The following is a 24450-nucleotide window of genomic DNA, read 5'->3' on the forward strand; positions in this document are numbered from 1 at the left end:
AGACACCTTCATTCATGCAGTTTGTTGACTGTTTGCTTAGATTTGTGGGCAATGTTATATGTGTTAGTATTGCATGGTGGCAACATTTTGCTGCCACTATTCAATGGCTTAGATATCCCTTGAGGAAGCATTATTCTGTCCAACACAGCATTATGGTGTATGGTTTCTCTTTTCATCAGATATTACCCTCAGGAAGGGCGGAGTATGGTGCAATCCAGGCCACTGTGCATAGTTAGCAGACTACATAATTTCAGGATAGTTGTATTGACAAGCTATGTAATTTGACAGGAGGCACATTTCAGTTATCTACTTCACAGTTGATGTGTCACATTACACAGAGACAAAGTGATTGTGTAAGTGCTATTTATTGAAAAGTGCTGTAGTGCTATATGTACATTGTCCATGATTGTGAGTCCATTATAGTGACATCTTCCATTGTGATCCTACACAAGTGCAAAAGGAAAATGCATTTGACATGCTGGGGTGATGTGTCAGACAGTGCAGAGGGACAGGATTTGCCAATGAGTAAGTGAGAGACAAGCACTGGCCAGGCTGACAAGAAATACAGTGGTTTGCAGAACAGTCATTGAGTACAGTTGTTGTAAGACTGGCATGTTACAAAGCACTGGACCTTGGTAATAGTTGGCCATGTGGCAGTGACTAGTGCTTCCAGGTACTTTTGCGTGTGAAGATGATCTGTTCCATGTCTTCTTCTTCTGATGTTGTTCGATTACATGTGTGTCCTATGCTACAAACAAATCCCAACTGAGCTGTAAAATTGGCAGCTACCCCAGAGCTACCTTGCAAAGTTTCCACCATTCGTTGCAACCACCAATCACAGTTAATATGGATCCCAATGTGTTTCTGTTGATAAGTATGTTTTCTACGTCACAAACAGTTCTTGCAGACTTGGTATTGGGGGAACAGTTTTAGGTCTGACTGCAGTGTGATGATCAAGGACACCCTTATAAGATGAGTTCTCGTAGGCACACTTGTATTCTTGTCTTCATGACTCACATACGTCATTTGTGACACAGTTCAGCATGAGTATCTATTTGTATGTAAACTCAGACAGCTTCATTCATGCAGTTTTTGTAGTGTTTGCTTAGATTTGTGTGCACTGTTATATGTGTTAGTATTGCATGGTGACAACATTTTGCAGCCACTATTTGATGACTTAGATATCCCTTGAGGAAGCATTATTCTGTCCAACACAGCATGATGGTGTATGGTTTCTCACTTCATCAGATATGTCCTTCAGGATGGGCAGAGTATGATGCAATCATGGGCATTGTGCAGAATTATCTGACTACATAATATCAGGACAGTTGTATTGACAAGCTACGTTATTTGACAGTAGGCACATTTCAGTTATCTACTGCACAGTTGATATGTCACATTACCCAGAGACAGATTTGTTGTGTAAGTGCTATTTATTGAAAAGTGCTGTAGTGCTATATGTACATTGTCCATGATTGTGAGTCCATTATAGTGACATCTTACATTGTGATCCTACACAAGGGGTTATGGAAATGCTTTTGACATGCTGGGGTGATGTTTCAGACAGTGCAGAGGGACAGGATTTGCCAATGAGTAAGAGACAGACAATCACTGGGCAGGCTGACAAGATATACAGTGGTAAGCAGAACAGTCATTAAGTAGAGTTGTTGTAAGACTGGCATGTTACAAAGCGCAGGACCTTGGTAATAGTTGGCCATGTGGCAGGGACTAGTGCTTCCGGATACTTTTCCGTGTGAAGGTGATCTGTTCCATGTCTTCTTTTTCTGATGTGTGTGTTGCCTCCTCTGTTCTTGGTGGTGGTGGTTGTGAAGGGGCAACACACACCTCAGTGTTAGAAGACGTGCAGTCAGACATCCCGGTCGTTGCTACCTGTGAAGATCTTAAGGGCAGTACTGCTGCAAGGAGGATCTGCTGGTTCTTGAGAATAGCAGCCACATCACGATGGTCGGCAGCCAGGTCGGCCCTGAAGGGTTCAATGTTGCATTTGTGCACCCGTTGACAGGATTGCTGTTGTAGGTGTTGGGTCAACTGTATTACAGCTGTGCTGATTTCCTTCAGCCTTTTTTCAAGTTCCTGCAAGATAGTTGTTCGCCCTTGCATAGCTACTGCCTGTTCTTCAGTTGACATCATGCACGAACACACCCCCTCTAGGCTGGCTGACATAGTTTGCATCCCCACCGCACCTCCTTGGCCAGCTCCCACTGTACTCCGACTACAGTTCTCTCAAAGCTGGTGCCTGTGTCATCTGAGTCCTCAGCTGTATTGGAGCTGGCAGGTCTTACAATTGGGGTGGTGGGTGGGTCCACTGTGATGGCTGCTTGTTCTGAGCTCCTCCTTGTGACAGAAGGTGGGGTCTGGAGGGTTCCAAGGACATCTTGGAGGGTCTGGTGGATGATGTTTGTCAGCTCGTCATCCATGTCATCAGGGTAGTCCTGGACAGGCATATCCGCAGGAGATCCATCGTCCTCTGCAATGAAATAGGGTACAATTAGTGTGTCTGTGTTGTGGCATTGGTGATGTGACATGCCTGCCTTGTGATGATTTCACATTATGATATTGTTTCCTGTTTATTGCTCCAGTCTGTCAGATGGGCATTCTCCCAGGCCTATGCCCCACCTGCATTTCACATGTATTGTGGTAAGTTATTAGAGTTGTCGGCATCATCTCCTCTAGGTGTTGGTTTAGGCCAAATACTGAATTGCCACCTTCTTGTCCTTCTCAACCCTCCGTGTACATCCATTCTCATGGTGAGGCCTTTCACTGGCTGTGAGTGCTCTGATGGCACTAGCAGCACACTTAACAATCTGGACTCTCCCCAGTCTCTGATTTTTCACATCTACCTATATGTAGTTGAAATGTAGCGTATACTATGCATAGCATTGTTATGGCACGATATGGATGTCAGCATTGGTAATGTGTACAGCTGATGTTGGGGAATGTGTGGACATTGGATTGCCCTGATAGTTGTAGCAGTGTCATATTTCCTCCTCTGACTGTGCAGGTGTATTTCAGTGACCAGTTACATGTGTCCTCCCCCTCAATGCTGTTGTCTGAGCAGTATGACATTTGGGATGTTGCATTGTGACCCAGGCACAGGATTGGACCCTGACATATGCAGCATGTGTGTGACCTTAGTGCTGTGTAGCTCTTAATGTTGATGACACTGGCTGATGTTTGCGGCAACTATGGACATTCACATTTGACAGGACTGGAACATTTGTCTTGTTTCAGGGGATTGTTAAAGTTGTCATCCTCAACCCACTAATTTAGGTGTGTATGATCCATGGGGACGTTACTGCCATTGGCTACTTGAGTTGCACACAGAGCGGAGGTGGTAGTGGCAACTGTTGTCACTGTTACATTCCAGTTGTCGGTATGGCTAGAGGTTGTTAATTGGGCCCTAGTTAATGTAGGGGGTATAGTGGCTCACGTGTGACAGGATGTCAGTTTGACGTTGTGCCCTTTCCTCCTGGCGTGGTTTTACCTTTGCTACATCGTTGGCATGGCAGCATACCCCCATGGGACTGTTGTTGGTGTTGTGTTATGGTGTGCCCCAGCTTCTCTCTGTACAAGCCATGCCCCCATGCCATACCCCTTGACAAGGTAAAGGGGCTACTTAAGTGGGTGGCACAACCAGTGCTGAGGCCCACTAGTAGCGTTTAATCTACAGGCCCTAGGCACCTATACTGCACATTACTAGGGACTTATAAGTAAATTAAATAGTCCAATCAGGTATGATCCAAGATTACCATGTTTAAAGGGAGAGAGCATATGCACTTTAGCAGGGGTTATCAGTGGTAAAGTGCGCAGAGTCTAAAAGCCAGCAAAAACAGTGTCCAAAAAGTGGAGGGAGGGAGGCAGGCAAAAAGTTAGGGATGACCACCCTAAGGCTGTAAGGTCTAACACATACTCTCTGTGCCTAATCTGTAACCACTAGGATGACTTGGGCCTGGTCGATTCTGATCCTCCTGAGAACTCAGGGCAGGAGTGGTATTGACTGAAAGGCATAGAGGAGTCCCAAGTTCTACTCAAGCTGGAACGCATCGCAGAGAGAGTAATGCCTTGGAAACTACAATGTGCATAAGTGCTGACATTGCGTGTTCTTAGCGGAACTGAATAGATCGTGCCAAGGTTCTCCCCATTATTGGAAGAGATCGTACGCCACCTAAGGGTGTAACTGCCCTTCGTGAACCCATCTGCACTGGCATTCAAGGATCCTGCCAAGTGTCTCACAACCAGAAAAAATCCATGGTGGTCCAGGCATGTCCGGAGGTGCAAGGCCTCCAGGCACAGGATAAGTGACCCTACCCTGCCCTGTTTGTTGCAAGACCATATGGTGGATGTTTTCCCTCTTAGCTCCTCTACCAGTCTCCCTTTGATGGCAACAGAAAGACTTTAAATGCCAAATGGTTGGCCTTAAGCTCCAGAAGGTTGATGTGGAGCCAGGTCTGAGCCAGAAATCAGAGGCCTTGGATCTCCACCTCTCCCAGACAGCCGCCCCAACACAGAAGTGATGAATTGGTCGCTACTGTCAACTCTGGGAGGGGAAGGGAGAGGAGTCTGCAGCTGACCCAGCGGTGGTTTGGCAACCACTACAGCAGATCTTGTGCAGTCTCCTCCAAAATCTGAACATAGTTGGAGAGGTTCCCTTGATATTGGGCCCACTGGGACTTTTTAGATCCCACTGCAGAGCCTGCCCATGCCATCTGACATGCTCTACCAGCAGGATGCAGGAGGCCATCAGTCCCAGTAGTTGAAAAGTCAACCTAACTGAAATCCAGGGCCGAGGCTGACAGATTGGTTTCATAGCCTGAATGTCCAGGACTCTGTTTAATGGGGGAATAGAATGAAACCAAACTGTCTCTAGAATGGGTCAGATGAAGAGGAGCATATGAAATGGAGTGAGGTGTGACTTTGGCATGTTGATAGAGAATCCCAAAGATGAAAGAAGGTTTGCCCTAGTCTGAAGGTGGATGATGACTTCTTGTGGCGATCTAGCTTTCAACAGCCAGTTGTCAAGGAAGGAGAAGACTGATATCCCAAAATTCCAAGATGAGCTGCCACCACTGACATCACTTTTATGAACACCTGAGGGGCACTGGTGAGACCAAACGGGAGCACAGCGACCTGGAAATGCTCCTGTCCCACCACAAAACGCCGGGTAGCACCAGTGGGCCCGCAGGACAGGAATATGAAAATAGGTATTTTGCAGGTCCTATGCCACAATCCAGTCTCCAGGTTTATGGACAGGCAAGACATGGACCAAGGTGAGCATTTTGAAATGCTCCTTTCAAAGAAAGGCATTTTGAGGGCACAGGTCTAATGTGGGTAGAAGGCCTTTGTCCTTCTCTGGTATCAAAAAGTAGTGGGAATAACAACCAAGCCCTACTTCTGATGCCAACACTCTCCCATCAGCCCCTTCTGCAAAAAGGGCTTGCACCTCCTGCTACAGAATGGAGGGATGGTCCTCCTTCAGTGGTTGGGACGGTAGAAGGTAAGGTGGGAAAGAAATGAATGGCAGTCCAAACTCCCTTCAAACTATCTGCAGGAACTACCTGTCTGAAGTTATCCCCTAACCTGGAAAGAATAGGAGTGGGTAGCTGCGCTTCGTAAAGGGCACGCTAAAGATGTTTTGCAGGTGGGGCTGTGTGTGTGTGGGGGGGGGGGTTGAGTGGACTGAGCAACGGGCTGACCTTGGCTGCTTGACCGTTGGGTACCTCAGCAGCGAAATTGCTGGGCTTCCTGAGAAGGATGGATAGGCTGGCAGTAACAGGTGCCTCATGAAAGGAGTGTTGGAACTGGTACAATAGTGAGAAGTGGCACAGGGGCCTAAAAGAGCGAGTGGTAGCCCTTCTCTCTTTAAAACGCTCTGGAGTGGAATCAGCATTGTCTCCAAAAAGACATGTCCCTGCAAAGGGCATGTCCATCTGGGAGGTCTGGACACTGTCGGAGAACCCAGTGGATTGCAGTCACCATGGCAGCAAATGGCAACACTGTTTCCAGTAGCTATCTCAATTGAATCAGTGGTGTCCAAGCCACAAGAAATTGTGAACTTGGCCGCATCACAACTATCCTAAACTACTTGAGCCAGTACACACCAGGGAGGACTTGCGCCAATGAATCCCAAAGGGCATGGGGTTGTGCCCCAACAAGCAGCTGGGGTTGAAAGAATGGAGAACCAAGCTGGTGGAGAAAAAGACCTGCTTGCTGAACATTTCCACTCACTTAGACTCCCTGTCAGGAGGAATGATAGGAAATGTGTTTGGGTTAGACTGACTGGAATGTAAGTGAATGCACTAGGGTTAACTTTGGAGGTGGAGGACTGGACAACCAAGCTCTTCGGGGTGGGTGCTGGGTGGGGAAACCGGGGTCACGAGGGGCAGAGCAATGGCGAAGGGCAATTGTCCTATGCACAGGCGCCCCTCTGTAGGGCTTGGACCAGGCCCCAGAGCAGATTATAAGGGCTTCATTAAATTGGAGTAATGGTTCTGTAGGTAGGGGCAACTCCAGGTTGAAACACCTCAGTCAAGACATTTGTCTTGACTGCCACTGGTCCAGGACCTCAGCTGCTCTTCGCATCACCAGTGCAAAAGGGGCACCATCCTCCACAGACACGGTAGGGGGAAGATGTGGCCTGGGTCATGGGAGGTATCCAGTCCACTGGCATCTGCCAGACCTTTGTACCAGTTGTCCTCTGTCTCTTTTAACTGTTATTTCTAACAGTCCGCAGACCTCTCCCAATAATCACCCAATACATGCTTATTATTTAGGGAACTGGGTCCGTAATGAGAAGTCTAACCCCCTCCCCGTCCGTGCCAGATGACACCTGTCCGGCTCAATGCCAGAATTGAAGATGGTGCTGCCGTGGAGTGTCAGCACTTGAGCAGACTCTGGGGAAGGTTGAGGTGGCTTGACTGGCACCGTTCCATCAACGGGGCCAAGGGGCCTGACTGGTGCTGGGGACAAAACAACTAGTGGAAGACCAGTGGGGGCCCCTCATGAGCTCGTGGGCCAGAAGGTGCTCGAATGCAGATAGGCCAGGCAAATATGAGGTGCATGGCCTCATAACATTTGCTTAACTGGGGGGGGTTGCCTTAGCTCCCAGAAACTCTGGGAGGTGCAGAGACGCACAGGCTCAACCACAGAGGCTGGGCCTCAAGTGCCAATGCTCCCTCGTCTCGTCGGATGATGTTGACGGGTGTGGCGAAGTCAAAGACTTCCTCAACTTCTTGCTCTTCTTGTGCTGATGGGACTTACCCAATTCTCCTGATGACCTCGAATGGGATGACCAGCACTTAGAGTGGCTCAGTGACCGACCTCAGAACCTTCCTCTTGACAAAGATCATGAGCACTGCAGCATCACACATCGAGCAGTGAGGAGCTCAAAAGACCGCTCCCCCAAGGCAGTGGGTGCAGGATATGCAATCAATTCAGGTCTTGGTATTGTGGTCATGCTCCAAACACCAGAGGCACATCAAATGTGGGTCCCTCCCCAACATCTGTCGGTGACAGGTGCCATAAGGCTTGAAACCACCCTTCTTTTTTTTTGATAACCACATTTTTATTATTTTATACAGAACGTAACTGTTCACATTACAGGTCTAATAAGGTAAAGCATCGGAGCCAATGCCCAGAAGGACAGGGGCATGATCTGATATGCCTTGGGCAAGTATTTGAATCCGTGCGACTGATGTAAGATTAGTAGCCGGCATAAAGATCATATTACTGCGAGCATGCATGTGGTGACCACATTCAAAGCACCTCCCAATGACAGTGGGTCCAAGGGTCATCTAAGCTACCACACTTTAAAGCTCCTCTAGAAAGGGGACATGTACCAGGTTCAAGGGATGTCCCTCCACCATACCTGTCAGCTCAACATGCCTACCCTGACAGTCTCGCCATCTTTGATGCACCACCAGGGGAAGACACAGGTATAGAAGCAGTACAACCCCTTGGGAGCCTCGTGTGAACCCCACATGAGAGACACGGTCAAACCCATACCTGGCCAGGAAGGAACAGGACACACCCATTAACTGTGTCTCTTGGCGTGGCCAACATGGCGGCGTGAGCATACGTGTTTTGTCTGTGCTCCGCCGCCTAGGCCACTGACATAGCTTTGCGGCCCCAGATGGGGTGATATCGGGCGGTCTGAGGAGTGCATCGGACGCCCCGGACGGTGGGGTGTCCCGGAGGGCCCAGGATGCTTGAGCATCCGCCGAGCGGGAGGGTGGAGCCAGGGGACCGGTGCCGACGCCTGCAGGAGGCGGGCGCGGGCTACGGTGGCTCGGGCCGTGTGGCGGCCCTTGGGCCTTGTGGCCTTGCGTCCCTGAGGAGTGGTGCCGTGGCGGCCCTGGAGGGCGATGCGCTGCTTGTGCTTTGTGGGGGCTGTGCTGCGCTCCTGACGAGGCGCAGAGCGCCGGAGCCTGAGAGCAGCAGGGCCTGGGCCCCTGGCTGGAGACACAAGCCAGCTGCTACTGTGATGGACATCTAGATCTGGGCGATGAGCGGCCCTTGGTGAGGCAGGACCCAGGGCCCATTGATCGGCGGTGCAGGCGGCCCGCGGAGGACCTTATTGGCGCCGAGGCACAAGGAGCGGCTGGGAGGCGAAGTGCATCGCCACTGAGAGAAGAGGTTAGTGGTGGTTGGTGACTACGTTGGGCCTAGGGTGACCTGACCCCCGGGCGTACTTTTGAGGAGGCTTCACTTGAGCTGGACGCCCGACGCGGTGAGGGAGCTGGAGTGATGGCGACCGCTAAGGGCAAGCAGGAACAGACTGTTAGAGATATGCTCACAGGGGCTCGCCCAGTGCCGGGCGGAGCTCTAGAGGGGCCACCTGCTGCGAGGTCTCCGGAGGAGAGGGGCGTGGTGGAAGAGGATGAAGGGGCCCCGGTTACGAGGGGCTTTCTGGCCTCCCTGTTCGACTCGCTCAGGAGCGATCTCCAAGAGCTTTGGAGGGACATTTCCCATGAGGTAAAAGAGCTGAGTGCAGAAGTCACCTCCCTCGGTGAACGGGTGGCACAGGTTGAGGATGGTGAAATCTCCCGGGGAGAGAAGGTGGTGGATCTCCAACAAGAATGCATTAGCTTGCGGGAGCAACAGGATCTCCTCCAGCTTGCGGTGGAGGACCTAGAGAACCGCTCACGCCGGCATAATATTCGCATTAGAGGAGCACCGTCGGGGGCTGAGAAGGACGACATCGGAGAGTTTGTGGTGGAGCTATTTCGTTCTGTTCTTGGCTTGGAGGAGTCCCGAGAGATTACGCTGGATAGAGTGCATCGGGTGGGTCGGACTCGGGGTGAGGGAGATCGCCCCCCGGACATCCTGGCATGCGTCCACAACTATCGGCTTAAGGACAGTATACTGCAACGAGCACGCAATCTGCCGCAGATCCAATTTAGAGGGCTCCAGCTTCAATTATTTCAGGACCTTTCGGCATGGACTTTGCAGAGGCGGCGTGAATTTAAGCCTATTACGGAACATTTGCGAGCACAGGACGTGTCATATTCTTGGGGTCACCCGTTCCGTCTTATCTTTTGCTGGGAGGCCCAGCTCCATCAAGTGAAGTCCATATCGGAGGCGAACCGGATCCTGGGCCTGGTGGAAGGTGGCCAGGACCCGGGTGTGAAGCCAGGCCCGAGCGGAGAGGACCGTCTGAGTTGGAGGAGAAAGGAGAGAAGGAGGAAGCGACAGCGACCTACCGTGTCGGAGCTGTTATTTGAGCGGAAGTCGGCAGTGAGCAATGTGGCAGCTGGGACCAATATTTAAGTCTGGGGCGCCTGAGGCCGGCTGCGTAGCACTGGGTCGCTTATTTGTTCACCTATGGGCTGTCAAGGAGGGGCCTGGGCGGCGGGGTGAACAGGCCTAACTGGTGAACTTGAGGGGGTTCCACGGCCCAGTCAAGACTTTTTCCTCTTTGGAGATGAGAGTGAGAGGACTTTATGGTTGCGAGCACCTATTGTGCGTAGTGGTTGTTTGTTGGTGTGCTTCCCTGGGAACCCGGTCTAAGAGTAGTCTTGGAGGAGCAGCCCCGTGCTCCTTGCCCCTGGGTGACCCACTCCTGGCGACAACATGACAGTTAAATGTATAAGTTTGAATGTTCGGGGGCTTAACAACCCAACCAAGCGGCTAGCGATTCTGTCGGGTCTAGAGAAATCAGGGGGTCACATTTGCCTATTACAAGAGACCCACTTGTTACATAAAGATACGTTCCGCATGCGCTCACGATGGTTCCCTGGGCAGCTTTGGTCCTCAACTACTACGAAACATGCGGAGGTGGCAATATTGCTCTCGCGGACGTTTCCCGGGGAGATAGTTGGGAAGATACATGAAGTTCCAGGTAGGTTCCTGGCTATTAGAATGCGGCTTGGGGTGTTTTCTTTTACCGTTGCTTCCCTTTATGCCCCGAACTCCCAGCAGGAGGCTTTCTTGAGGCAGTCAATCTCCCCTGCACTTAGTTCGCCAGATAGCGCTATTTTAATAGGAGGTGATTTTAATCTAGTGATGGATAATGAGCTTGACCGCTCGGGCCAACGCTTTGGACAGATTGGGTCAGTGTCGGAGATGGGGCGTCAATGGTTGGTTGAGTGTGGGTTGCCGGATGTGTGGAGGAAGTCCCATCCTACACTTCAAGATTATTCCTTCTATTCTGCGGCGACCAAGACCTACGCCCGGCTTGATCTTTTCTTGGCCTCGCAAGAGTTTATGTCTTGGGTTAGAGACACTACGATTGAGCCCAGGGCCTTGACTGATCATGCCCCTATTACTGTGGAACTGGCCATGGAGGTAGGTCGCGTCGGTACCCCGAGCTGGCGCTTTAAGGACTCCTTGCTTCAGAGTGAGTCAGCAGTGGAGTCGCTTCGACGTGCGATTGTGGATTATATTGTTGTTAATGATGACGGCAGCACCTCCATGGAGATTGTCTGGGAGGCATTGAAGGCAGTAGTGCGGGGTGAGGTAATGGCATTGTCAGTGAGGGATAATAGAGCGAGGAGAGAGGTGAGAGAAAGGTTAGAGCAGAGAGTGGCTGTCCTGGAGTGTTCCCATAAATCGACTGGTGCGCCCAGAATCTGGCGAGAGTTAGAGAAGGCAAGGCAGCAGCTGAAGCACGTCTTAAGCATAAATATGATATCGGGAGCAATAGATGTGGAAAGCTATTAGCGCATCGGTTGCGAGCACAACGTGCAGCGTCAACAGTTAAATTGATTCATTCCCCTTCCGGTGAAGTGGCCTGCGCGAGTGATCAGATTGCTGAGGCCTTCGCGGGGTTTTACCGGGGTTTATATGCGGCAGATGAGCGGGACGATGCGGCCCTGGACTCTTATTTGGAGGGTGTAGCAATCACTCCTCTTGGGGAGAGGGAGGTGATGTTATTAGACCAGGAGATAAGGCTAGAAGAAGTTATATCGGCTATTTCCCGCTTGAAGAATGGGAAGTCTCCCGGCCCAGATGGGTTCACTGTGTTGTTTTGTAAGACCTTTTGTGTGGAACTCGCCCGCTACTCACCCGGCTTTTTAATTCCTTTCGGACGATGGGGACCCTGGCGCCTAGCATGCTGGACGCTACTATTGCTGTTATACATAAATCGGGTAAGAATCCGTAGGACTGTGCTTCGTATAGGCCGATCTTGCGTCTGAACATAGATGCCAAATTATTCACGGGGATACTTGCCTTCCGCCTTAATCCTTATATGCCGGGTCTTATTGATACCGATCAGTCAGGTTTCATTCCAAATCGACAATGCAGTGATAATACGAAGTGGTTTTTGCATCTGATAGATAAAATTGATAGATCTCGAAGAGAGGCACTCTTCCTTTCAATTGACGCTGAAAAGGCGCTTGATAGGGTTCATTGACCATATCTTTTCCGGGTTTTGAAGCATTTCGGCCTGGGTCCGGGCTTTAGATCTTGGATCCAATGTGCTTACCGCTCCCCTAGAGCGGCGGTTCGAGTCAATGGTGTGCTCTCTACGTCGTTTCCGGTTGAGCGTGGGACTAGACAAGGATGCTCACTTTCCCCCCTCTTGTTTGCGCTTTATATGGAGCCCTTCGCACAGCGCTTGCGAGAGAGCCCCTTGGTTTCTGGTGTGAAATTTGGTGGAGACCACCACCTTATTACCCTATACGCAGACAATGTGATTCTTACACTTGCGGAGCCTGCCATCTCTTTGCCTGCGCTTATGGAGTTATTAGTTGAGTTTAGCCAGGTTTCAGGATTTAAAGTGAATATGCAGAAGTCTCAGGTCCTTAGTCTGTTTTTGAGAACAGATCATAAGGAAGATTTGAGGGCTCGATACTCCTTTATTTGGTCGTCCTTGCGCCTTTCCTATCTGGGGGTTGAGTTAGCGACGCCTGCTGCAAAAACGGTGAGCCTAAATTACAAGAAACTGGTACGTGATATACAGCGGGATCTGGAGGTATGGGGGAAACATAAGCTATCTTGGCTGGGTAGGGTGGCTGCGGTTAAGATGATAGTATTGCTGCGAATATGATATAGATTTCAGGTGCTCCCGTTGACCCCACTCCCCCGGACGATTGCTACCCTACAATCCGAGGTCTTGAGATTTATAAGGGAGGGTCGACCAGCGCATTTATCGCGACAGGTTCTATATCGCCCAAGAGCAGTGGGGGATTGGCGATCCAGTGTCTTCTGAGATATTTTCAGGCAGCCCAGCAGCGCTTTCTTGTAGAGTGGAGTCGCCCACTCACGGAGAAACACTGGTGTTTTATGAAACCAGCCTTCTTAGAGGACATCCTTGGCACACCTGGAGACAGTCTTGAAAAACTCTTGACAAAATGTTGAAAAAAGACCAGTCAAAAAAGATTGGGGATAGCTCTTCTCTGGATCTGCGCTGACAGAAAAGAACTGATGTCAGCACGCTGGGGTGGGTCTATGTAGGAACTGCGCACGTCACTTCCAGTGTGGATCATGCCAACTATCCCACAGGGAGCCAAACACCACCACCTATGAGCGCACAGGGGTACTCGTTGCAAAAAAGCTCTGTATCCAGTCCTATACCTGGGGATAATCCCAAGGTAAGGAATCTGCAGCTAGAAGTCTCTATGCTATAGATCTGAATATCAGACAAACAAACACACTGAATCTCAGTTTTGCTCATTGGAGGATGACTGCACCCTTCACAATAAACATCTTTAAAAAAAACTGACAAAATAGTAATCTCAAAGGTGAAATCACCAAACTGGACGATCGCAACAGGAGGAGCAATCTTTGACTTCACAAAGGGGGGATGAAGACTCCACACCGCCTATCATGACTTTTTTGTACAAATGGATCCTTATAACATTGACCATTTCCTTTCCCAGAATGTTTAAAATAGAACATGCCCATTGTGTTCCAGGTTTCAGCCCTAAAGAAGCATTCTTCCCTAGACCCGAGATTATTCTTGCTTACATGACAAAAAATAAAACCTTATTATGGAATGGATCCAAAATGTTTATTTCACAGGATTTTGCAAGCAAGACAATGACTAAGAGGAAAGACATGCTTTCACTGTCTAAAATGTTATCAGAATTGTCCATTCAACTTTGCAGGCCCCTCAAAGTTTCAGATCGTATTTAAGGGTAAGTCAATATTTTTTTCTCAGACATCTGTTTTTGAGTCATTCGTTGAGAACAAATTTTCATCTGAACTAGTTAGCTAAATCCTGTAAGGGGGGTTGTGTGAATTGATATATCTGATTTTGTCCTAATAGATCAACCCTTGCCCACACTACTTTGAGGATACATTTCGTGTTGCTTGCTGTTTGAGAATTGATGATTTCACAAGCTCACTGACCTACTGAACTACACACCAAGATGCTTGACTTGAATATTTACATATTTTTTGTAGGAAAGTGCCATCTTTCTGGGATAGTTACCCCCACTTCTTGCCTGATGTCAGTGTGTTCAGACTGTAGTTCACTGGGATCCTCCTAAACAGGACCCAAGTGATTGTGCTCTCTCCTCTTAATGTGGTTGCTGGTAAATGTTCTACACCCACAATTGGCAAACTAGTGCACCTATCTAAGTCCTTAGAATATGGTACCCAGGTACCCAGGGCATTGGTACACCAGGGGACCCCCATGGGCTGCAGCATGTATTATGCCACCTAAGGGAGCCCATGCAAACTATGTCTGCAGGCCTACCATTGCAACCTGTGTGAAATGGTGCATGCACGTTCACCAAACCTGGTCAATGCAATTAGACACTGTACGTCACCCCTCTGGTAGACCCTTCAGGCCAAGGGCAGGGTGCATGTTCCTAATTGTGAGTGTACCTATGCATGAGCAGGGTGCCCCTACAGACTCCAGGCCCACTCCTGGACTCTGTCAGTGCGAGTAAGCCACCTTAAGGTATGTAATGGACACTAGTCAACAGGAGTGGTCCAACTACATAATGTCTTCTCTGAACCTAGGCATGTTTGGTATGAAACATGTTGGAATCATGCAAATACACTGATTCCAGTGTGAGTTGCATATTACTATGTACTCTGGGTGTTCATTTGAGGATCCCCCAGTTCTGCATGTGCAGCTTTACTGTGTCCAACTGCAAGCCAGTGCTGCTGCTGACCCCAGACACTGTTCTGCCTGCCTGCTGGGGAGCCTGGCTTGGGCCGGAGAGGCAGAACAAAGGATTTCCTGCAAGGGAGAGGTGTGACCACCTCCCCTGTGTATTAGGTGTCTAAGGGCTGGGTTGGGGTGACCTCTGAGTGCCACCAGACTGCTTTGAAGGGCACATTTGGTGCCCTCCTTGCATAATTCAGTTTGCACCAGTTCAGGAACCCCTGGGTCCTGCTCTGGTGCGAAACTACACAAAGGACAGGTGAGTGACCACCCCCCTGTCTTGCTCCTCCCCTAGGAAGGTCCACAGAGCTCTGCCAGGTGGTCACTTGATTCTGCCATCTTGAAAACAAGATGGGCACAGGTCCCTCGGAGCATCTGACTGGTTAGGCCAGGTAGATGAGGTCTCTGACCCCCTCTGATAGGTGGGACACTTCAGAGAGTGACCAACCCCCTTTTAGGGTTACTAAAAGGCTCCCCCGTGGGTGGTTCCTCAGATTTGTCATGCAAGACTCTCCAAGGAACTATCTGCAAGACAGCTTCTGCTCCTGGCCTCTGGAACTGCTGCTGGTCTGCTTTGGAACCAAAACACGTCTGCTCCTGGTGAGAAGGCTCCCACTTCAACATTGTTTCTCCGTATCCTGCAAGAATGCTGTAACATTCAAAGCTGTGCATCCTCCAGGGTCACAAGCACTCTGTTTGCACCTGAAAGCATGAAGGAATCTCCCTTGAAGTGAAGGAGTCATTCCCCCGCGTCCACAGGCACCTCAAGACTATGTCAACCGCCTGTTGGGGTCTGCTGTCCAACAGACATCCAATGACTCTGCAACACAGGTGGTGAGTCTGTGGCCTCCTCTCGGTCCTGCTTGTCTTCAAACCAACTTGGGAGAATGTGGGCCCCTGCTCCTGCCACTGGACTGGAACACCTGTGCACTGCAACTGTTACACTTGCCAAGGCTTGGACCCTTCCTCCAAGAGATCTTCTCTAGCACTCTGCAACTCGAAGATCAGCCCCTGTTCTGCAACTCCTGTGACATGGGACTTCTGTTTTGTTATGCTGCTGAGGCCTCCTTGTGACTCCCTGTGTCCATCACCTGTGGGTCACTTGTAGGGGCTCCATTGACTTCTGCTGGCCTTCCTGCCTGCTGAGGGCCACCCCTGACCCCCCCTCAAGGGTACGGTCTCCTTGACCTTGCTGGTCCCCAAAACTTTGCAAACACTTCTTCAGCTCCTGCTTGCATTTGCCAGTGTGTGTTGGTGACCTGGCTGGTCACTGACCATCCTGTAATCCAGCGACCATCGAGGGACAGCTCATAGGCGACTCCTTGGATCTTCTGCAGATCCTGGACCCTGCACCTGGACTGCTTCTTCCACCAACTTGCAGAAACTTCACCTCCCGGAGAGTGGGCATTGCCACCTGGTTCATCAGGGCACCTCCAAGGACCTTCACATCTGGAATTCGCCCCTGGGTTCCACTGGCCTGGTTCATGGGTCGTGACAGCAGCTGGGCAATCCGAGGCTTCCACTGACTTCAGAGAGAGTCCCTTCTCCGCCCTGCATTCGGGTCCCTTCTGTATGCTGGTTTCCTCAGGGTTCACTGGGAAGGATCCTGAATCCCACTAACTCCAACTACTACTCCCTGTGTTAGCCCATGTGACGACTGGGTGGTTAACTACCTTGCACCTGCTTACTGGGGGCACTTACCATACTTACTGCTGGTGTTTTTATCTACCCCCAGCCCCTAGCTAACTACCTTACTTACCTTGGTTGGGCTCACTATTTCACATTCCACTTTTTTAATATATGGTTTGGCCCTCCCATAGGGCGCTGTATATTTTATGCTATTTCTGTTAATTGTTTGTGTATACATTGTGTATAGATATCTCCAAATGGATAATACAAATGCTAGTCTAGTAGTAGTGCTGTAATAAAGTATCCTTTATTTTTTGCAACACTTGTGTGGTTCTTTCTTGTGAGTGAGTTACAGACTGACTACTGTAGTATTGCAAGTGCTTTACATTCCTCCTGGATAAGCTTCAGCTGCTCGCCTCAGCTACCCCTAGAGAACTTTTGCTATTTGGACACCTGCTCACTAAGGGTTACCTGGACTCAGTATATGGTGTCACACCATAGGTGTACACCATGAACTCAGCCAGCCTCCTACAATATTCACTTTAAAAAAATCAAAGGTTATATGGACGTTATAGTTAGGCTCACATTTTAAATGTACCAAACCCTAGAAATTCATCAGTTATAGTTAGAATTATCTCAAGTAACTATAACTTGTGCCCTAAGGTAACTATAACTTGCGCCCCCGCCATGCACAGTTTTCTGCTAAATACTTTTACTGCAACTGTTACATTGGTATTATCAATGATGTTATCAAAGATTTCATGAGTGATATATTATATGGGTTGATTAGCAGTGCATGTTGAGGCTGAATTATTTACATTTTCTGGAGGGAGGGTGGCTGCTTGGCCCCCATCCCCAAGGCCAATCTCGGCCCAGGGGACCCCATCCCTGGGCCGAATGGCCTGGTTCTTCCCAGGGCACCCAGTGTCACTGTTGAGAACTGCAGGAGAGCCTGAAGGCCCCCACGGTCCCGGCCAGCTCCCCATCTCCAGTGGGAGCAGGCATTACTGTCACTGAGAGGGAGCTGCTCTCTCCGTGGGCAGGGAAAAAGAGGAAACCTCAGCTCACAGTAAGGGAGAGCTGTTTGACAGCTCTCCCTCACTGCAAGCAGAGTGTTTGTTCTGCCTTGGTCGGAGCTGTCAAAGCTACTGCCAAGTCACAGCAAAGAGCTGTGTCCCAGGGGTGGGCATCCTGGGACACAGCAGAAGCCAGCCCTGGGTAGTGGTGGTCCCTAAAGCCATTATTGGCTCCTCAAGAGGGGTTGTGTGCCCCCCCCTTAAACATCAGTAGCCCCGGGGAAGTGGGGTGCCCAGGGCCTGGCGGTCTGCAATGAACTCCCTATCTCTTTTAAAATTAACCCTGGGGAGGTGGTGGTACCCAGGGCTGTGGGGGGGGGCGGAGGGGGTCATGTGCGCCCCCCACCTGCGTTTGATTTACATTGCTGACCTGAGGAGGTGGTGGTCCCCGGGGCTGTTGGGGGGGGGGGGGGGGTCCCAAGATTGTTGCCAACCCTTACTTGTTAAAGTCCCAATCGGAATCCAGCAAGAGATCGGGAGCGTTTGCGAAGCCTTCGCGTCCCTATATATACAAATTTGGATTTATTTAATTTCTCAAAATCTACTGAATGGATTTACACCACATAACAAAAAGCGCCCTTTCTGCCAAATTTGGTGTAATTCCGTACAGTGGTTCTGGCGCTATAGCTGTTAAAAATCCCTATGAAAAATGAATGGGGAAAAAGCATTTTGGGACCTCCCCACTTTTACTCGCCCCACGCTTGACGGATCACCCTGAAACTTTCCAGACATATGCTGAAGTGAGCGTTGTATTTTTTTGGGAAAGTTTGTGAAGAATCATCAAACGGAGCCAAAGTGGCAACAGCTTTTGGATAAGATTGTAGATATGTAGTTGAATATGTTCTTGATAATGTCAATTAATACTCTTATGTGTCATTGTCCAAAGTATTTGTTTTTTCTAGTGGGAGTCAAAAGGGCCTCCATTCTCCTGCCTAGGTGATACTAATGTCCCATTTCTTTACCTCTGTCTCCTCGAGACTGCCCTTAATGGGATGGGGATGTGTGTCAGTGGGTGGGGGGCCTGACAGGTGTAGGGCTTATTTTGTGGATGTTTTCTGGTGTTTTCTGCTTCTTTGCCTCGTGACTTCATTTGGTTCTTTATTGGATGCTTTGGTTCTTCAACATGGTACTCAACAGGGATGCCCCCTCCCCGTTGATAGTTCTGTTAATTACTGACCCTTTGCTACAATTATTAAACGACTCTAATGTTATTACTGGTGTTAATTTTAAACACGTGTACTTCAAAACGGAGGCCTATTATAATGGGTGGTATTTTGATATTTTATGAGAATAGCGACACAAACATTTCAGCTATTTTAGAGACCAGTCCTTTTCTATAGCGGAATATACTTGGAACAGTGACAAAACTGAAGCGCTTTCTTTGAATGTTCACTGTTTTCCTGCTTACATTGGTAACCCAGGCCTTCACCGGCACCCAAAACATATCAATTACTAGGGAATTTGGCTTTCCAATGAATTAGCAAACACAGTTAAATATAATGAAATAAAACCCTGGACAAAACTACCACCCTGTTTAGAATATTGGTCTTGTAAACACATCTCACTTTGGTGCAGGATGGAAACCTTGCAAATGATGATCTTCCCACCTGATTAACTTTATTGTCTCCATGCTTCCGTTATGACTCTCTAGCCACTTTTTACCTCACTTAATAAAATAATGGCAACATTTCTATGGTGCAATAAAAGGGCAGCAATGTCTTATAGGACAGTAAGACTAAATTATTGCGATGGAGGTTGAAGACTCCCTAATTGGTTTCACTACCAAACTGCCCCCCTTGTCTTCCTGTTGGTTTTCTGAACATTAGTCGTCCCACCCGTAAAGAAGATTAGGGGCCATATTTATACTTTTTGACGCAAAACTGCGCTAACGCAGTTTTGCGCCAAAAAAATGAGCGCCGGCTAACGCCATTCTGAAGCGCCATGCGGGCGCCGTATTTATTGAATGGCGTTAGCCGGCGTTAGCCGACCGGCGCTGCCAGGTGTGCGTGAAAAAAAACGACGTACACCAGGCAGCGCCGGCGTAGGGAAAAATGGCGTTTGGGCGTCCCAAAATGGGGCAAGTCAGGCTGAGGCAAAAAAAATCGTCTTAACCCGATTTGCACCATTTGTTTTGGCCGCCCAGACGCCATTAACATGACTCCTGTCTTAGCAAAGACAGGAGTCATGCCCCCTTGCCCAATGGCCATGCCCAGGGGACTTCTGTCCCCTGGGCATGGTCATTGGGCATAGTGGCATGTAGGGGGGCACAAATAAGGCCCCCCTATGCCACAAAAAAAAATTAACAAAAATACTTACCACAACTTACCTTTTCTTCCCTGGGATGGGTCCCTCCATCCTTGGGTGTCCTCCTGGGGTGGGCTAGGGTGGCAGGGGGTGTCCCTGGGGGCAGGGGAGGGCACCTCTGGGCTCATTCTGAGCCCACAGGTCCCTTAACGCCTGCCCTGACCCAGGCGTTAAAAAGAGGCGCAAATGCAGAGTTTTTTGCCCCGCCCACTCCCGGGCGTCATTTTTGCCCGGGAGTATAAATACCACGCACATGCCTGGGAGTCATTTTTTAAGACGGGAACGCCTACCTTGCATCTCATTAACGCAAGGAAGGTGTTCACGCCATAAAATGACGCTAACTCCATGAACTTTGGCGCTAGACGCGTCTAACGCCAAAGTATAAATATGGAGTTAGTTTTGCGTCGAATTTGCATCGAAAAAAACGACGCAAATTCGGCGCAAACGGAGTATAAATATGCCCCACGGTCCCTCCAAATATTATTTAGATTCTCACAATGTTCCGTTTCATCCCAACACACTCAAAACACATTCTGTCAGACATTGAGAGCTGTCCTCTTATTATTAGATAAATAGTTGACTAACACACTCTAACATTCTGTCTCTTTGGCACTGTAAGACAACAAAGATGGAGTTGTTGAATACCATGGGACATACTTGGGCTGAAAAAGGGATTTCTTTGATTAAAGATTTATATTATTCACCCACTCCCTTGTCATTCACAGAACTCCAATATACCAAAGCGTATCTAAAATTGACTTTTATTCTTTTTTTTTTACACAAAAGCGAAAATATCTAAATTGGGCCCTCGAGGTGATTGAGAAACAGGCGCTTTACTTTAGAAATGGTTAGCTATTGGTCACACTGCCTCCAAAATCTACAAATTCCTAAGCTCTTCTAAGAATAAACACCTTTCCCTGACCCGATCTAAATGAAATAAACCATTTAAAAAGCAGCATAAAAATCCCTGAAAAGGACTTCTGGACTAACATACTCTATGCAGCCCTAGAGGACAAAATCATGCCCTCTCTTGTACAATCTAAACTTTTTACGATCCATTTAGTGTACTGGTCCCAGAGCAGATTGGCTTCGGTCCATTTAGTTGACTGACATATGCTCGAACGGCAAGAATGAACCTGAATGTTAGAAATGGGGTCTCTGGTTGGCAGTCAGTTTGCACTGTGCCCAAGCAGGGACCCTCACTCTAGTCAGGGTAAGGGAGTTATACTCCTCAGACAACCCCTGCTCACCCCCTTGGTAGCTTGGCACAAGCAGTCAGGCTTATCTCAGAGGCAATGTGTAAAGTAGTTGTACTAACACACAGAGTAGTACAGTGAAAGCACCACAAAAGTGACGAAACACCCAGTTTAGAAAAATAGCCAAGAATTATCTAAAACAAACAATACCAAAACGACAAAGATCCAACATACACAAGCAAAGTTATGATCTTTTAAAGTTAAAAACAGTCTTAATCTATACAAATCAATGGATGTGTTGTTTTAACACAAAGTACCAAGTTTGCTACAAAATAAAGAGACACAGGTGAGCGTGTGTTAGAAAAGTCAGTAATGCGTTGATTCCTTACTCGGAAGTGAGGGTGTTGATCGTTTCTTCTCTGTTCAGGTAGGCGATGTGTTTTTTTTCTTTTTCTCAGGAGAGTGGTGCATCGATTTCCGGACGGGCAACCTCAGGTCTGCGCAGGTTCATGATGGCTTTGACACCCAGAGATAATGTGTGATAAAATCAGGCACACAGTGGTGAAGAGCTGGGCGGATTGGGTGATGCGTTGGTTTTGTCAGACGCACACGGGTGTAGCATCGATTTCCCAGCTGCGATGCAGTTGGTGCGTCAATTTTTCAGAGGTGAAGCAGGTGCTGCGTCAATTTTACTCCGCACGGCTCCCGTGCATGGATTTCAGTCTTGGTTCCATCAGCTTCTCCTTTCAAGGGCCCAGGGAGTGAATAGAGCACAACTTGGCAGAATAGGAGTCTCAGAAAGAGAGTCCATGTCCTGGCAGAGGAAGTATTTGATGGCACTGAGACTTCAGAACAGGGGCAAGCTCAGCCAAAGCCCTTGGTGACACTTCACAAGCAGGAAAACACAGTAAAGTTCAATCTTTGTCCTCTCAAAGGCAGAAGCAGAAACTGCAGGCCAACACAGCAAAGCACACTCACAGGCAAAGTGGCAGCACTCCTCCTTCAGCTTGTCTCCTCAGCTGAGGTTTCTCTTGATCCAGAAGTAATCTAAAAGTCTGGGGTTTTGGGTCGACTGCTTGTACCCAGTTCTGCCTCTAAAGTAGGCAAACTTCAAAGGAAAGTCTCTGTTGTTCACAAGATCCTGCCTTGCCCAGGCCTGGTACCAGACACACACCAGTGAGGTTGGAGACTGCACTGTCTGAGGACAGGCACAGCCCTTTTGTGTGTGCCAGCTACTCCCTCCCCACTCTAGCCCAGGAGACTCATCAGGATATGCAGGCTACACCCCAGTTCCCTTTGTGTCACTGTCTAGAGGGAATTCAGAAACAGCCCAACTGTCAGTCCGACCCAGACGGGGATTCCACAGGCAGGCAGAGGCACTGAATGGTTTAAGCTAGAAAATGCCCACTTTCTAAAAGTGCCATTTTCAGACTGACAATATAAAAAACAACTTTACCAAAAGATGCATTTTTAAATTGTGAGTTCAGAGACCCCTATGGGAGAGATAGGTTTGGCAACAGTGAAAATCAAATTTGAAAGTATTTCATTGTTAGGACATGTAAAACACATCAGTAAATGTCCTACCTTTAAGATACACTGCACCCTGCCCCTAGGGCTACCTAGGGCCTAACGTAGGGGTGCATTTCATGTACAAAAAGGGAAGAGTTAGGCCTGGCAAGTAGGTACACTTGCCAGGTAGAAATGGCGGTTTAAACCAAGAATGAAAATGTATGTCCCAAGGAAACCTAAGGTACCAAATACGGAATCCCAGGTATCCCTTAAAGAAGAGATCTCAGGATAACAAACCATTAGAAAGAAAGAAACATTAACTAATGAAAATTAAACATACACAATGCAAAATTTATTTAAATGTGAGCATAATTTCATCATCTGTATAAACCAATACTACAACCTAATATACCAACAAATAACACTATAATAAACATCCTTCATGTGCACCCTGGAAAAATGGAAATGTTAAAACAACAAAATCACAGTCATACTCACTTCATTCATACCACGTTAAAAAATGTGAGGACTCAATTAAATGCAATAAGACCAGAACGGATAAAGTAAAAAAAGGCTACAAAATATAATCATGCCTGATGGGCCTCTAGGCCTACATCAGTGATAACATAGCCAAGTAGTAGTCCAATGATGGCATAATGCCATGGTATAAACAGGCCCAACAAGAGGAATCCTCAATATCTATTATGTGTATTATAATAATTCCACTTTCAGACTACAGAAATCCTTCTTAGTCAATCCAATGTAGTCTTTGATCCTTCCTCATGATAGATGGATAAATTAAATGTGGATTCCAAAGAAATCTCCATGTTGGCCACAGCAAGTGTCTTGTTCATGGGTTATAGTGCCGACTTACGTTTCAGTGACTAGTGACCTAGGGAAGGTCACCCACCTTCCTCAGGGCACTAACCTTTGTATATTTGAATACAATTCCAGGGAACAATTTATTACATTACATGATCCTGAATATAAAACACAAAATAAATGTGTCTATAATCCTGAGATCTCAACACCCAAGTAATACAAAGACAAGAAAACAACAACACACAAAATAAAAAAAGAATAACAAACTAAAAAGACAAAGAAACAATAGGAAAAGATGAAGAGAGTGATGCCTGTGTCCAAAAGTCCATGCAGAGAAGGGACCTTTGAAATCCAATGTATCTCTGTGAGGTAAACATAAATAAAATAAACATATCCAAAGCTGTGCTCCACACCTCAAATATAATACACCACAGATACTTTCCTCCTTGTCAACCCACAGTGCTCTATAGAGTGAGTACTATAAAGATGTTACCGATACCTAGATGTAAGCCACATCAAAATAATACCACAAGGGAAATGGGCTCACTATTAGCCAGATCTTATTTTCTCTATAACCGGCATCTGCAACAAATAAGACATGATATGCAGAATGTATCTCTCCTAACGGAATTAAGTGTCTACAATGCCACCCTATGCATGTCATCTCATGTGCTAAAGGCTCTCCTTTAATTGTTATACTCATGCATATAAGAACGTGGACTGATTATCTCATGTCTTACCGGTTGTGCATCTTGCTTGAATAGACTATCAGTGGTCTGCTGATTGTGTAAATGGGCCGAATCCGCTGATCCCGAAACAACGGGCAAGCTGAGAAGAATCTGATAACGTCCCATGCCCGTAAATTATGAAATAATTAGATCAGCACATTCTAAGGAGATATGTAGTCGTCAAAGCTGCAAAAGATCTGATCGAGGGAGGAACGCAATCCTAACCGACGGAAAGCCTGCAATGCTACCAAACTCGAAAGCCACGCCATAGTCCCAATGATATTGATTCAAAATAGAGCAACAAACATCAACAAGGGACTAAAATACCAGAGCCGATAACTCGGGAGAAAAACGTGGCACCATCTTGGAATGTATAAAATAAATACATAGATGGCCATTTTCTTACATTGAATCCTAAACAGATATTATCCACCAACATCTTTGAATAAATAATAAGAATTCAAGAATAAAAGCCTTATGTATATACACAGTACAGAGATAAAATGCCAGAAAAAGAGTGTAATTATTCTGCATAGAGACTCAAAGAACACAAAGACATTGAACCACATATTGTCATGGCTTGCATTATAAGGCATCATGAAGGCACC

At 47.9% G+C, this 24450-nt stretch overlaps 1 long non-coding RNA gene across 1 annotated transcript; it reads right to left on the reverse strand.

Annotated features, from left to right (window-relative positions):
• Window positions 1-1414: 1414 nt before the first annotated feature.
• Window positions 1415-24129, reverse strand: LOC138292764 (uncharacterized). The gene is made up of 2 exons (XR_011202791.1): window positions 23855-24129; window positions 1415-2488 (listed from the first exon to the last, which is right to left on the reverse strand). It is a non-coding gene; the product is annotated as an uncharacterized lncRNA (long non-coding RNA).
• Between the last annotated feature and the right edge of the window lie 321 nt (window positions 24130-24450).

The sequence above is a fragment of the Pleurodeles waltl genome, chromosome 4_2 (genome assembly GCF_031143425.1).
Source record: "Pleurodeles waltl isolate 20211129_DDA chromosome 4_2, aPleWal1.hap1.20221129, whole genome shotgun sequence".
NCBI lineage: Eukaryota > Metazoa > Chordata > Amphibia > Caudata > Salamandridae > Pleurodeles > Pleurodeles waltl.